Genomic DNA, 15,655 nt, shown 5'->3' on the forward strand with positions numbered 1-15,655 from the left:
CTGAATAGCCGAGACACCCGGGCAGACGCCCAGGAAGAACCCACTTTACAGGTAGAGTGGGCCTGAACAGATTGTGGAATTGGCAAGCCTGCCGTAGAATAAGCATGCTGGATAGTAAGCCTGACCCAGCGAGAAATTGTCTGCTTAGAAGCAGGACACCCAACCTTGTTGGGATCATAAAGGACAGATAGTGCGTCCGACTTCCTGTGATGAGCAGTCCTCATCGCATATATTTTCAAAGCCCACACAACATCCAAGGAATTTGAGGTAATCGAGGTGTCAGTAGCCACTGGCACCACAATAGGTTGGTTGATATGAAAAGCCGACACAACTTTTGGAAGAAATTGCTGACGCGTTTTGAGTTCAGCTCCATCCTCATGGAAAATAAAGTAGTGGCTCTTGTGAGACAGTGCCCCCAATTCTGACACACGTCCTGCAGATGCCAATGCCAACACTGTGACCGCCTTCCAAGTAAGAAACTTTATGTCTACCTCCTGTAAAGGTTCGAACCAATCCGATTGCAGGAACTGCAGCACCATCTAAGATCCCAAGGTGCTGTAGAAGGCACAAAGGGTGGTTGGATGTGCAGAACTCCTTTCAAGAATGTCTGAACCTCAGGAAGAGCAGCCAATTATTTCTGGAAGAAAATTAACAAGGCCGAAATCTGGACCTTTATGGAGCCCAAGTGCAGGCCCACAGCCACACCTGCTTGTAGAAAAAGGAGAAAACGTCCTAGTTGAAACTCCACCATTGGAAACTTCTTGGATTCACATCAAGACACATACTTTTTTCAAATCCGATGGTAATGCTTAGACGTTACTCCCTTCCTAGCTTGGATTAGAGTAGGAATGACCTTGTTCGGAATGCCCTTCCAAGCTAAGATCTGGCGTTCAACCTCCATGCCGTCAAACATAGCCGTGGTAAGTCTTGCTAGGCGAATGGCACCTGTTGTAGAAGGTTCTCGTGAAGAGGAAGAGGCCTTGGATCCTCTAGCAGTAATTCCAGAAGATCCGTGTACCAAGCCCTTCTTGGCCAGTCCGAAGCAATGAGGATCGATGGAACTCTTCTTACTTTTATTATCTTGAGAATTCTTGGGATGAGTGGAAGTGGAGGGAACATACACACTGACTGGAACACCCACAGATTTACCAGGGCATCCACCGCCACTGTTTGTGGGTCTCGTGACCTGGAACAGCACCTCCGAAGCTTCTTGTTGAGGCGAGAGGCCATCGTGTCTATCTGAGGTACGTCCTACCGGCTTGTTACCTCTGCGAATATCTCCGGGTGGAGGCCCCATTCTCCTGGATGGAAATCGTGTCTGCTGAGGAAGTTGTCCACTCCGGGAATGAAGATCGCCGACAGCGCCACCGCATGCCTTTCTGCCCAGAGGAGGATTCTTGTTACCTCTGACATTGCAGCTCTGCTCTTCGTTCCACCCTGCCTGTTTATGTAGGACACCGCCGTGATGTTGTCCGACTGAGCCTGAATGGCTTGATCTTGCAGAAGATGTTCCGCTTGTAGAAGGCCATTGTATATTGCCCTTAGTTCCAGAAACGTTTATTGGAAGGAGAGATTCCTGACTTGACCACTTTCCTTGGAAGTTTTCCCCCAGGTGACTGCTCCCCAACCTCTGAGACTTGCATCCGTGGTTAGAAGAATCCAATTCTGAATCCCGAACCTGCGGCCCTTGAGTAGGTGAGAAGTTTGGAGCCACCAGAGGAGTGAAATTCTGGCTTTCGGTGACAGGCGTATCCGCTGGTGCATGTGAAGATGTGATCCCGACCACTTGTCCAGGAGATCCAGCCGGAAGAACCATGCATGGAATCTTCCGTACTGTAGAGCCTCGTAGGAGGCTACTATCTTTCCCAGAAGGCGAATGCACTGATGAACCGATACCCCACTTCTGTGTCGAGTATCATCCCAAGGAAAGGCAGTCTCCTTGTCGGCTCCAAATGTGACTTTGGAAGATTCAGGATCCACCTATGATCCTGGAGTAGTTGAGTTGAGAGAGCAATACTCTGCAACAGCCTCTGCCTGGAAGATCGTCAGTAGGTCGTCCAGATATGGAATTATGTTCACTCCCTGCATGCGGAGGAGGAGCATCATCTCTGCCATGACCTTGGTGAACACCCTTGGTGCTGTGTAGAGGCCAAATGGCAATGTTTGGAACTGATAGTGACAGTCCTGTAATGCAAACTGTAGGTAAGCCTGATGAGGCGGCCAGACCGGAATGTGAAGGTACACATCCATGATATCCAGGGATACTAGCAATTCCCCCTCCTCCAGACTTGAGATCACCGCTCTCAGAGACTCCATCTTGAATTTGAATACCCTCAAGTAGGGGTTCAATGACTTTAGGTTCAATATAAGCCTTACAGAACCGTCTGGTTTCGGTACCACAAACAAGTTTGAGTAATAACCCTTGTGTGTTAGCTGAGGTGGAACTGGAACAATGACATTTGTTTGTAACAATTTTTGAATGGCTTCCTGTAGGATAGCACTTTCTGTCAGCGAAGCTGGTAAGCCTGATTTGAAGAATCTGGGAGGCGGGAGTTCCTGAAACTCCAGTCTGTACCCCTGGGCAACAATATCTATGACCCAGGGGTCTAGGCATGATGACGCCCAGACGTGACTGAAGTCTTTTAATTTCACTCCCACCTGCCCGATCCACAGGCTGGAAGGTCCACCATCATACTGAAGATTTTAAGGAAGCAGAACCTGGGTTCTGTTCCTGGGAACTTGTTGGTGCAGGTTTTTTGGATTTTCCCCGACCTCCTCTAAAGAAGGTGGGGGGGCCTTTGGATTTTTAAAATTTTGCGGTCCGAAAGGACTGCAGTGTAGGCGTAGGATAAGATTTCCTAGACGGTGCTGCCTAGGAGGGAAGAAAGGTCGACCTACCCAGTCGCCGTGGATATCCACGCATCCAAAGCATCCCTGAACAGGGCCTGACCTGTGTAGGATAGGTTCTCCACGCTTCACTTGGATTCTGCATCCATAGTCCATTGGTGTAATTAGAGTCCTCTGCGTGCTGAGACTGCCATGTATGTAGCCCTTGCATTAAGCAGGCCAATGTCCTTCATGGCCTCCACCATGAAACCTGTAGAATCCTGTATGTGACGTAAAAACAAGTCAATGTCACTCCTATCCATAGTCAGGGCCGGTGCTAGGGTGTTCGGCGCCCTCCTGCAAACGATAAATTTGCGCCCTCCCTCCCATACATAACAAAGGGACAGTGCGCGCTTCAGCAGAAATGGGGTGTGGTCTCACAAGAAAGGGATGTGGCCACACAACAGTTATAACAGTAATAACCAAATTTAATTTATGCCAAAATTTAAATGATGCCACACAATAACACATCTTATTCACATTACACCACACATAGTGCCCCTGATTCATATTACACCACATAGTAATGCCCCTTATTCACGTTACAAGTGACCCCTAGTCACGTTACGCTACACACGTAATGCTTCTTATACACAATGCCCAGAGTAGTCTCCTTATACACATAACTCCCATAGTATGTAGTGCCCCTTACACATAACACACACAGTAGTGCCACTAACACATAACGACCACAGTAGTAGTGCCCCTTGCACAATGCCCACAGTAGTAGTGCCACACATAATACCCACAGTAGTACAACACATAATGCCCCCAGCAGTAGTGCCACACATAATGCTCACATTAGTACCACACAAAATGCCCACAGTAGTGCCACACATAATAGTCACTGCAGTAGTGCCTCTTACACATGTCCACAGGAGGGGAGGGGAGAGAGGGTGGTCCATGCCTGCGCCTCCCTGCTTTGCAGGACTTTGCTGAGCGGGCAGCGCCGGCTCTGTCCATAGTATCTAGATCCTTCAGTAATGTGCCTAGAAATCCAAGCACAAGCAATAGTGGGCCTTAGAGCCACTCCTGTGTATAGTGATTTGAGCGTAGTCTCAATCTCGCGGTCAGCCGGCTCCTTTAAGGCGGTTGAACCAGGGACAGGTAAAATCACCTTTTTTGACAATCTAGATACAGAAGTGTCCACTATAGGTGGGTTTTCCCACTTCTTCCTGTCCTCTTCAGGGAAAGGAAAAGCAATGAGAATTCTTTTAAGGATCTGGAATTTTTTCTCTGGGTTTTCCCAGGATTTTTCAAGAAAGGAGTTTAACTCCTTAGAAGCAGGGAAGGTAAGCGAGGATTTCTCATACGTCCTAGAGGATGCTGGGGTCCACTTCATGACCATGGCGTATAGACGGGATCCGCAGGAGACATGGGCACTCTAAAGACTTTCATTGGGTGTGAACTGGCTCCTCCCTCTATGCCCCTCCTCCAGACCTCAGTTGTAGAAATGTGCCCAGGTCAACTGGATGCACTCTGAGGAGCTCTACTGAGTTTCTCTGAAAATACTTATATTAGGTTTTTTATTTTCAGGGAGATCTGCTGGCATCAGACTCCCTGCTTCGTGGGACTGAGGGGGCAGAAGTAGGAACCAACTTCCTAAAGAGTTTCATGGCTCTGCTTCTGGCTGACAGGACACCATTAGCTCTTGAAGGAAACTGAACGCTAGATTGTCCTCATTGTCCTCATGGGTGTCGTATCATCTTTCAATCTTTCTGATTGAAAGATGATGCAACACCCATGAGGACAATATTTAGACTATAGAAATATAATGCATTGAAAAGACATATATACTGTGTCCACATGAACCACTTGCCTAGAGATAATGAGTATCGATTGGATGCTGGATGTTAATAATAATTGTCACTCAGCATCTATCATTGCTCTTAACCGATATACTTCACTTTATACCTAAATATATAATAATTATTTGTTTAGTCTAAATATCTATATGTATATATAGTGTTTGACTCTGATATAAGTGTATAATAGTATACTAACGTAATATGAGCGGATTATAATGGTATTACTGTATATAAACTACATGCATAAGAATGCGCCCCTCTTATGGTTGGCACAATGGTTGGCAAGATCACGGGGACGCCATTGCGCGAGATGAATTATGACGAGACGAGGCAGCGCCTGTGACGAGGCGTTGCCCTGACAACCAGAATGATTGTTTACCGCGTCAGGATACGCGCGCCTGGCCGCGCGAGAATGACGCGGCGTTGTGGGTCCGACCGCGTCATCTGATGCGGCCGGACGAGGATGGATTACGCGACGGGATGGGATCCGTTCGCGTCACCCTCACCTATACAAACAGATTAACAGCCTCAGGTGAGGGGATATAGACCCTTGTGCGTTTACTATAAAAAATGTGGTCTGGGATCAGACCACAGTAGAAGTTTATAGATTACGAAAAATGGGATATTATTCCACGTTTTAGATATAACTCTTCAGGTGAGATATCCCCAAGCGGTCATGTGACTATTAGATATGTGAATAAACATATTATTAAACTAATTTCTGGTATTTTATAAATGTATTAACATATGGTTTATTGTGGACATATATGTCTGTCATTAATTGGTCATGTTTTGAGATGAGTTGGTTAATCACAATCTATTATGCAAATGAGCAGCCATATTTGTTGGGTATATAAACCCTTACTTACAGCCCAGTTAGCACCTTGAAAAAGTTGTGTGAACACAACGAAACGCGTTGGTGTGAGCTGCTCTCTTACATCACTCCCTGGACCTACAACAATTTGGAGATAGAGGACCTAAACCAAGCCCCCACACGGAACCTCATGTACCTTTGCTGGAGGTAAACCATCTGAACTGAGGAACCTACTTTCACCACCACACCAAGGAACTGCAACACTGCGGGATGCAGAGCCGCTTAATAATCCTTGACCATCTGTGGTAATTATTGCTAACAAAAGACTACTCTGTTGATACATTTGGATACAGAAGGGGACTCTTTATATAGGAACAGGTCCTATCACCTCCTCCATCTTTTTAGCTAATTGTGTCTGGGAGTTATGCCGTACACCCTTTTCTAGGGTTTATTAACACTTCATGTTGTTATTGTTTATTCCATGGACGTTTTAGTGAATTTTATATGAAATAAATATGTTTGTGTATTAATTTGCTCATCTCATATATGACCGTTTAGCGCTATAACTCTACTGTTACACATGTCCCCAGTGCCAGATACATATGTCCCCACAGTGCCAGATACACATGTCCCCACAGTGCCAGATATGCCTCCAGAGCCTGCTATGCTCCCAGTGCCAGATATGCTCCCAGTGCCAGATACACATGTCCCCACAGTGCCAGATACACATGTCCCCACAGTGCCAGATATGCCCCCAGTGCCTGCTATGCCCCCAGTGCAGATACACATGTCCCCACAGTGCCTGCTATGCCCCCAGTGCCAGATATGCCCCCAGTGGCAGATACACATGTCCCCACAGTGCCTGCTATGCTCCCAGTGCCTGCTATGCCCCCAGTGCCAGATATGCCCCCAGTGCAGATGCACATGTCCCCACAGTGCCTGCTATGCCCCCAGTGCCAGATATGCCCCCAGTGGCAGATACACATGTCCCCACAGTGCCTGCTATGCTCCCAGTGCCTGCTATGCCCCAGTGCCAGATATGCCCCCAGTGCAGATACACATGTCCCCACAGTGCCTGCTATGCTCCCAGTGCCTGCTATGCCCCCAGTGCCCGCTATGCCCCCAGTGCCAGATATGCCCCCAGTGCTAGATATGCCCCCAGTGCCTGCTATGCTCCCAGTGCCTGCTATGCTCCCAGTGCCAGATATGCCCCCGTGCCTGCTATGCCCACAGTATCTCCTATGCCCCCAGTGCCAGATATGCCTCCATTGCTAGATATTTTCCCAGTGCCTGCTATGACCCCAGAGCTTGCTATGCTCCCAGTACAGATACACATGTCCCCACAGTGCTCACCAGCCCAGTCCCCCCCCCCCTCCCCTCCGTTTCTCTCCCCTCCCCGCGCTGCTGCTGCTTCTGCTCTCTCCAGCGGCGGTGTCTCTCTTGAATTAGGTGCCGGTCCGTGAGCCAATCAAAGCTCGCGGTCCGGCAGCCAATCAGGAGCCTTAGCTGCTGGTCCGCGAGCTCTGATTGGCTCACGGGCCGGCGCCGAATTGAAGCGAGACACCGCTGCCGGAGAGGCGTGCGTGTGTCTGGGGGCACCGTGGCCAGGAGCCGGCCGAACCGCATGCGGCGGATGAAAGAGCCTCATGCGGCTCGAGAGCCGCGGGTTGGCCACCGCTGGCTTATTACATCTTGCCCTGTGTTTGAAAGCTGTTTGCCTGGTACCATGGACGCCGACATCTGTGTCGGGCCCAGGTACTCGGAAGGGGGGTTGGCCAATGCAGGGAGGTGTAGACAGCCCCCCTCCATAGGAAATCAAAAAAAGAAATGTTTCTGTGCGGCCGCGAGGGGGCACTGGGTGAAGATGCGGGGGTGGCTGCTGGGGGGAAGCCTGTGCGATTGCTCCCATCACATAGGGAGAAAGAGAACACTACTTCTGCAGCTGCCTCTCTCCCCAGCGCAGCACACAGCAGCATGTGTGCTGTGTAGAGAAGTCGCTGCTGCAGCAGTGTTTTCTCTCTCCCAGCTCCAAGTGCTCTGTCTACCACAGGTAAGGGAAGGAGGGCGTGTAGCGGGACCTGGGAGGCCCCTCCCCCTCCGGGCCCCTCCAACGGACCTGGGTACAGAGTAAATTTCACACACACACCCTTGGCACCACTGCCTGGTACTATAAATCTCTCCACTTTATCTCTCTCCAAGCTATGGTACATCTCCCCCCAGTACATAGATCACCCCGTGATGTCTTTGAAGATGTGTTCCCCTAATGGTGCAGTGTTATCTACAGTAGTAGCTCCTGGGTTTACCTGTAGTGTCATAGAGTAAACACAGGCTAGCCTTCATGGCTTCACATTTGACACACCAAATGTATATCTAATACCACTGTTATTAACCCTGTTAAGGAAATCCTGCATTGATCATATGCATTTGAACGTACAGAATAACACAATGGGGTAAATTTACAACCAATCAGATTCTACTTACCATTTATCTAGCTGCTTCTCACAGATAATAGATATAATCTGATTGGTTGCTATAGGCAACATCACCAGTTCTAAAAATCTCCCACCTTAGTACATTTACCCCAATGTATACATGGATTAATTTGATATATTAATTTACAGTACATGTGCTTCTGATTCTGGTATAACTCTTAGGGGCAGACAGGGATGGATTGGGGCTGTTATACAGCTCTGGTATGTAACTGTGCGAATCTGAAAAGGGGGGCGTGATCACTGCTCATGAGGGCGTGCCATGAGTCACAGGAGTCTAGCCTTGCGGCACGCCCCCATCTCTCTATGCCGGGTGCATTGAAGACATTGAATAAGGGAAGGGGGACAAGAACATTTCAATAGATTAGATCAGGCCTGGCCAACCTGTGCCTCTCCGGCTGTTTTTAAACTACAAGTCCCAGCATGCCCTGCCACAGTTTTGCTCTTAAATGCTAGAACTATGGCAGGGCATGCTGGGATGTGTAGTTTCACAACATCTGGAGAGCCACAGGTTGGCCAGGCCTGGATTAGATTAAAAAAAAATGTCCCATTTCCAAATTTGTTTAATCTTTGTGTAAAGTGTGCCTTTCACCCATAGAAGACCAAACGGCATCAAATTTAGGGGCTAATTCAAAGCTGATCATAGATGTGCTAAAAGTAGCACATCTACAATCACAATCTCTGACATGCGGGGGGACGCCCAGCACAGGGCTAGTCTGCCCTGCATGCCAAGCACTCCCTCCTCCCCCTCCATCCCGCAGAGGTGGAAAAGCATTGTACAGCTTTCGCACCTGCCGAGTAGCTCCCTACCTACGCAGCCCTCTCCTGCCCTGCGACCACCTCTGCCTGTCAATCAGGCGGAGGCGATCGCTCCAGTAAGATGCTTTTGCATCTCACTGTGTGCGCATGCGCAGTGCGGCCGCTGTGTGTGCACACAAGACATTGGACTTCAGCCTGTGATTGCTGCTATTGCAGCGATCAGGTCCGAATCAGGCCCTTAGTTTTAGCCTCAGTGTAAACCTGTTTAGCAGTAAGGGAAGGAGTCATTTTAAAAGTCTGGTAAGTGTCTACGAGCTGTTGCTGCGACTGTTTAAAGGAAGAGACAAACTGTTTTTTTTTGCTAGGAGGAACATATATAATGCAACCCCTTATCACGCCCTTTGAGGCCTGCTGAAAAGTTAATGGGTTGTCCTGCAAATTGTCGAGTCTGAACTCCGGAACCCCAGGGAGATACTGTAAGTCAGTAGGAAAGCGCCACAAGAACTGACATCAGACATTGTTGAGAACCAAACAAGAGAATAGAGGCCAAACAAGAGAATGATCTGAAATGGATATAGGAGGTCATTCAGACTGGGCCACAACAGTAGCCCTCAGCGCAGTCTGATGGTGGTTTGCACAGTGGCTGCACGTCCATACACATTGCAGTCGCAATGACGGGCGTTGCGGGGGTGGAGTTACGGCAATTGTGGGGGTGGCGCCGGGAAAACAGGGGCAGGGCGTGATGTCACATACAGCCGCTGCAATAAAAAAAATGGCCGTTGACCGCCTGAAGAGCTGCCAGGCTGCACTGCCAGGGGTCAACCTTAGATTCAATGCCCTGAAATCCATGTCAGACAGTAAAAATTATTACAGGATTCCAGCAAGTTACCACAGAATGGCTGCCACCCATGTGCACAGTAGCATTGTAGAGGCACATAACAGAAGTAAAGTGACCGGTAATGCGATCACTTCATTTCTTACACAATCACAGGGACAAGCTCATTTCGGAATCCCTGCCCTGCATGTGTTTTATAATATATTCACGCAAATCTTAAACTTACACCTGCTGTGATGGCTTTGGAGGTAGCAGGGAGACAGAGGGTGACAGGGGGAGGCAGTGGGTGACAGGGGGGACAGTCGGTGTCAGAGAGGGGGCAGTGGGTGACAGAGGGTTACAAGGAGGCAGTTGGTGACCGGGTTGGCAGAATGAGGCAGGGGATGACTAGGGAGACACAGAGGGTGACTAGGGAGAGGCAGTGGGTGAAAGGGGGTGGCAGAGATCGACAGGGTTGATGGCAGAGGGATGCTGTGGTTGACTATGGAGAGGTAGAGGGTGGCATGGGGATTCAGTGGGTGATGAGAGTGGCAGAGGTTGGCAGAGAGATGCAGAGGGTGGCATGGGAGAGAGGTTGTGGCAGTGGCTGGCAGATGCAGAGGATGGCATGGGGAAACAGGGTGACTAGGGAAAGGCAGTGATTGATGAGGATGGAAGTGGGGGACAGGAGAAAAGCAGAGGGTGATATCGGATGGCAGAGGGTGACAGGGGGTGGCAGAGGATGACTAGGGAGAGGCAGTGATTGGCAGGGAGATGGAATTGGGTGACGGGGATGGCAGAGTCCTACTCACTGAGAGCTTGCTCATCTGAGTCTAACTTCGGCCAGTTGCTGGATGCCTGTTTCATCTGCAGGTTTCGTACACCTCAGAAGCCCCAGGAGTGTTCTTGCTGACAGCCGTATGCCCCCTGATGATATCTACATGCAGATAAGGGAGCCAGGAGTGCAGCCTGCTGATGGCAGTGGCGGCAGCAGTGGCTGCTAGGCGGGACACAAGAGGCAGAGCCCTGAGATAAGCCAGTGATCTGAGGAGTCTGAAGTAACAGACAATTCAACTGATTTTTCAGACTCCTTGGATCACTGGTTGAGAGATCAGAGGAGTCATCAGCCTGTCAGCAACAAGGAGTCACGACCCCATGCTGAGATGGTCGAAACACGCTTTGGAGTCGGGACTCACAGTTTGAGAACCACTGCATTAGAGAAAATAGTATCAGGCATCACTAGGGTGAGCTCGCAGGAAAACTGCAGTTAGGTATAGCATCTGCTTGGGACTCCTCGGCTAAATAAGCCTCTGCATCAATTAAATTTGTAAGTCCTTAAAAGAATTCCCCTCAAAAAGTTGTAAATGAGCAGGATATATATATATAGCAATGCAAATTTCTGACCTTATTTTGCCAATTGAAGAAAATGCCTTGCAGGCTCTGGTCAGCTCCGGAGAATAGTTCTGGAAAATGAAAAGCTTGGAATCGCTCCAGTTAAGATCCCTCTTGCAACATGATGTGCCACCATGTTTTCCGCAAGTGCAATTGCAGCTGAAGAAACATACCCAGAAAACAGCCAAGACATTCCTGTGTTTTTACAGCCTCTTTATGTTACTTCCCCCACACGGATCCATTTGGTCAATGACTTTGCGATAAAATCTACAAAAGATACGAGTTTGGAGTCCCTGACAGGCAAGCCTAATTTGCATCTACAAAGACTTTTGTGAGAACAAAGGAACAGTCTTTTTTCAGCCTGGAGGGTGGGGGCTACTGAGGAATGAGTGGGTTGTGGAACTGTATGGCTCAGAAGCAGACACTGCTGAGGGTCACTCTAAAAGGGAGTAGCTTCTGCTAGGAGTGGGTCCCATCTCCTGTTCTTGTGGTCTACACCACTCAGAATTACCCTAAAACCTCACAGTAATATTATTTAAGGTTTCTGACCTTTATTCCTTTGTATTTATTTGAAATCAATGTGTGCATATCATAACTGTATGTCTTGCTTAATTACCTTTGCTTTTCTTTGTAACGTAACCCTGGAGTTATTTCCTCAATAAGTCTTAAAACTTTATAAGCATTATCTCTGTACTCTAAGAATTCACGTGCCTGAAAAGGGCCCATGCAACATATCAGTAATAACTGTGGATTCTGCAAGTAGGATTTTAGTGTCTGGCGATCTTAGAAAAGAAAGCGACCTTAGAATGGCGCTGATGTTTCTTACCTATAATACTTAAAACATATAATAAATAAGTTCTCTTACTCTAATGTTAGATGATGGTAGATGGTTATACCAGTCCATTCCAAATATAATACACCTTTTCCTCTTTATAAGGTTCTCAATCCTGATTGATTCAGTATAAATATTTAGGGGCCTATTTACTAACATTATTTTTACAAAAATGTGAAAAAGGGTGTTTTCACACACTTTACACATTATTTTAGTATCACTTGAATGTATTAAAGGGCATTTGGAGCAGTTTTCATACAAAAACTGCTCCAAACCCTTTATTTGTAATTTTTTCAGTAAGCCACATTGCATTCCCCATACTTATTTATAATGGGAAATGCGATGTGGCCGAATGTACAAAAAAAAAAAGTAAAAAAATACCGCAGTGTGCCCTTTGATAATTTTGCCAGCTCAGGCTGGCGTATTCACAGGGCAGCACTGCGATCTGCAGCCTTTGCCCAGCTTTCTCTGCCCCTGGCAATAAGTGGTACTACTGTGCGGTGTAATGTGAATACGGTTGTACTACTGTGTGGAGTCATTTGTCAACAGGGCTTTGCAGTTTAACCTGGGATGAGGGAAGTGTTTAATCCACTCCCCTTTTAAGTAATAGAGACAGAATGGGTAGGTCCCTTTACTACCAGAAAACAAGGGGTTAAGGCAATGATACCCAAACTATCTTGAATCACGGCACCCTAGAGTATCAGCATATTTTTACAGCACCCCTATGTTCTAAGTTTCTTATTGAGAAATTTAGTAAAATTATTACATGAAGTAAACTGTGCATAACTGTCATCCTTAGGTTGTTATGTGGTGGTGGTGCCCAGCGTTGTGCTCTGTTTGTTCACACATTTCATGACTGGCAGTCACCAGCACTGGTTTTGCCTATCATACTGACTATAAATAATATGGGCCCTCATTCCGAGTTGATCGCTAGCTGCTTTCAGTCGCAGAGCGGCGATTAGGTGAAAAAGCGGCATTTCTGCGCATGCGTACGTGCCACAGTACGCACGCGCGAAGTACTTTCACACAAAACTATGCAGTTTTACACAAGGTCGAGCGACGCTTTTCTGTCGCTCTGTTGATCGGTGAGTGATTGACAGTAAGTGGGTGTTTCTGGGTGGTAACTGACCGTTTTCTGTGAGTGTGCTAAAAAACGCAGGCGTGTCAGGTGAAAATGCAGGCGTGCGTGGGGAAAAGGGGGAGTGGCTGGCCGAACGCAGGCTGTGTTTGTGACGTCAAAGCAGGAACTAAACAGACTGAAGTGATCGCAAGGAAGGAGTACGTTTCGAGCTGCTCAGAAAATGCATGAAAATTTTTACGAGCAGTTCTGCTAACCTTTCGTTCGCACTTCTGCTAAGCTAAGATACACTGCCAGAGGGCGGCGGCCTAGCGTTTGCACTGCTGCTAAAAGCAGCTAGCGAGCGATCAACTCGGAATGAGGGCCATGATTTGGTCCTTTACCACAAACCCATGTCCCCCTTGCAAGTGACTCATGGCACCCAGATTGGAAACCACTGGGTTAAGAGAACAATAATGTACCCACTAACTGGTTTAAACATCCAGTGGGACATTGGGTTTCTGAAAATAAAAATAAAGTTGGGATAATTAGCTAACTCATACCTAAACATTGGGTACCTGAGGTTTACAGTGCTGCAATATTTAAACAACCTTATACTGTAGTACAATTCTGACAGCACTCAGCAGGTGTAGTTTTGGGACAGTCGGAAGCACCTTCAACAGGCAATGTGTCATGAAATGTGACAGTGTCAGGACACTATTAGGGCCAAATGACATTACAGGATTAGCATAGTGGAGCAAGAGTCTAGGTGAGTATCGGAACAGTCTGAAGGCGTTGCAACCATTAGTAATTAGTTGCCATCTGCATTGTGGGATGTAGCCAAAAGGTTGACAATAAGTGTCAACATTCATAATGTTGACAGTTATGTTGACAGTTATGCCAACGACATTGTTAAAATGTTGACAGGTAATGTGTTGATGTTCTCAGAATGTCCACAGGTGAAATGTCAGAATGTTACTCTTAAGGTACCTGTCAGTCTAATTACAGTAGTTGAAGAAGGTGTGTAATTAGGTTGTCGAGTAATGCACTGAAATTTTTCAGCATCATGAGGAGTACAATAACAAGCTTCAGCATCCAGGAAATATATCATAGAGAAGTAATGTTATCTATTTACTAACAAGTGCATTATTGCATCAGTAACATTCAGGCTATTAAGTTTACACCAATCAGCTGGTTTACCTTACTTAGCCTAGCCCTGCCACGGGAGTGCACAGAGACACTCCCATTCTAGTGAATGAGGCCCGTGTGCGCCCCAGACACTGTGATGGGCGCGCCTAGGCACAGTGTGGCTCTATTTGTACTGCTGGTCACCCGCGTTAAATGCAGGCGCATGCACAGGACGGGACCTGTGCATGCCACTGCGGATGTCATTTGCAAATAATATGCTCACAGTAGTTCCACAGCAGCTGGAGAGCCGCAGGATGCCTAGCCTTGTACTAGACATTTTGGTGCCATGGGACAGGAAAAGCATTAGCGCCCACTTACCCCTCGAGTCATACCCAGGACCTTCATGTAAGAAATATGGCAACGACATAGAGCATCCTAAGTTTTTGTGCTTATTCAGCAATTCAGCTATCAGATCTTTATAGTTTACTGCGTTTTTATTCCCTAAAAAAACACCAACCACAGATTCAAAGTACAGTATTTCCATGCAGCTAATGCTGCTGAATGATTTTGTATTTTAAAAGTAATCTAATATGAGCGCCTACACAGAGCCAGCCCTAAGTGCAGGCATTATAGGCAAATGCCTAGGGGCATCTCAAGCCTGGGACCAGCAGTAGATATTTTTTTCTTTCATCTGGCTCCGACACTGATCACTATCTCATCAATCCGAGTCAACCAGGGGGAGACATCAGGAGGTTGCAGCACACCAGAGCTCCCTTGCTCAGCCTCAAACAGGCATAGAAATGGCTACTGAGTGAATGTCTCGACACATTGACTCGAGTCTTTTAGGTGTTCGAATGATTCGAGTCACATAAAGTTTTTGAGAAAGGGTACTCCAGAGCCGGCCCTAACCAATATGATGCCCTAGGTAAGATTTTGTCTGGTGCCCCCTAGCACCACCGCTAGTTCCGCCTCTGAACCTGCACCCCTTTCCTAGCACCATCACTCCTCACCCATAGCAGTCCTTATTTAGCATTCCTACACCATATATTTAAAATAGGAACAGTGTGCACATTCGGCGCACAGCCCAAAAATGAGTGTGTTTTTGCTGGCAAGGGGCATGGCCATAGATTAGTACCCCCAATTCAAATTAGGCCATACAGTAGGTCGACTTTATTCACATTTTATCATGCGATAGAGTCCCTAATTCACATTACATCACACAGTAGTACCACTTTACCTTATATACGTTACTCCTCACAGTAGTGCCACATCAATTACATCACACTGAATTGCTCCTTATTCACATTACACCACACCATATTGCTCTTTATTCACATCAGACCACACAGTAGTACCCTTTCTATACATTACGCCACACAGTAGAGCACCTTATACGCGTAATGTCACACATTAGTAATGCATTTATACACATAGGGGGTCATTCCGAGTTGTTCGCTCGCAAGCTGCTTTTAGCAGCTTTGCACACGCTAAGCCGCCGCCTACTGGGAGTGAATCTTAGCTTATCAAAATTGCGAACGAAAGATTAGCAAAATAGCGAATAGACACCTCTTAGCAGTTTCTGAGTAGCTCCACACTTACTCGGCATCTGCGATCAGTTCAGTGCTTGTCGTTCCTGGTTTGACGTCACAAACACACCCAGCGTTCGCCCAGACACT

The 15,655-nt window shown here is 47.3% G+C and overlaps 1 protein-coding gene across 3 annotated transcripts in view; it reads right to left on the minus strand.

Moving 5' to 3' along the window:
* The window catches only part of GAL3ST1 (galactose-3-O-sulfotransferase 1), a 177,600-nt gene that overhangs the window by 40,066 nt on the left and 121,879 nt on the right, over positions 1-15,655 (minus strand). The window lies entirely within an intron of this gene.

This window comes from Pseudophryne corroboree, chromosome 1 (assembly GCF_028390025.1).
Source record: "Pseudophryne corroboree isolate aPseCor3 chromosome 1, aPseCor3.hap2, whole genome shotgun sequence".
Classification (NCBI taxonomy): Eukaryota; Metazoa; Chordata; class Amphibia; order Anura; family Myobatrachidae; genus Pseudophryne; species Pseudophryne corroboree.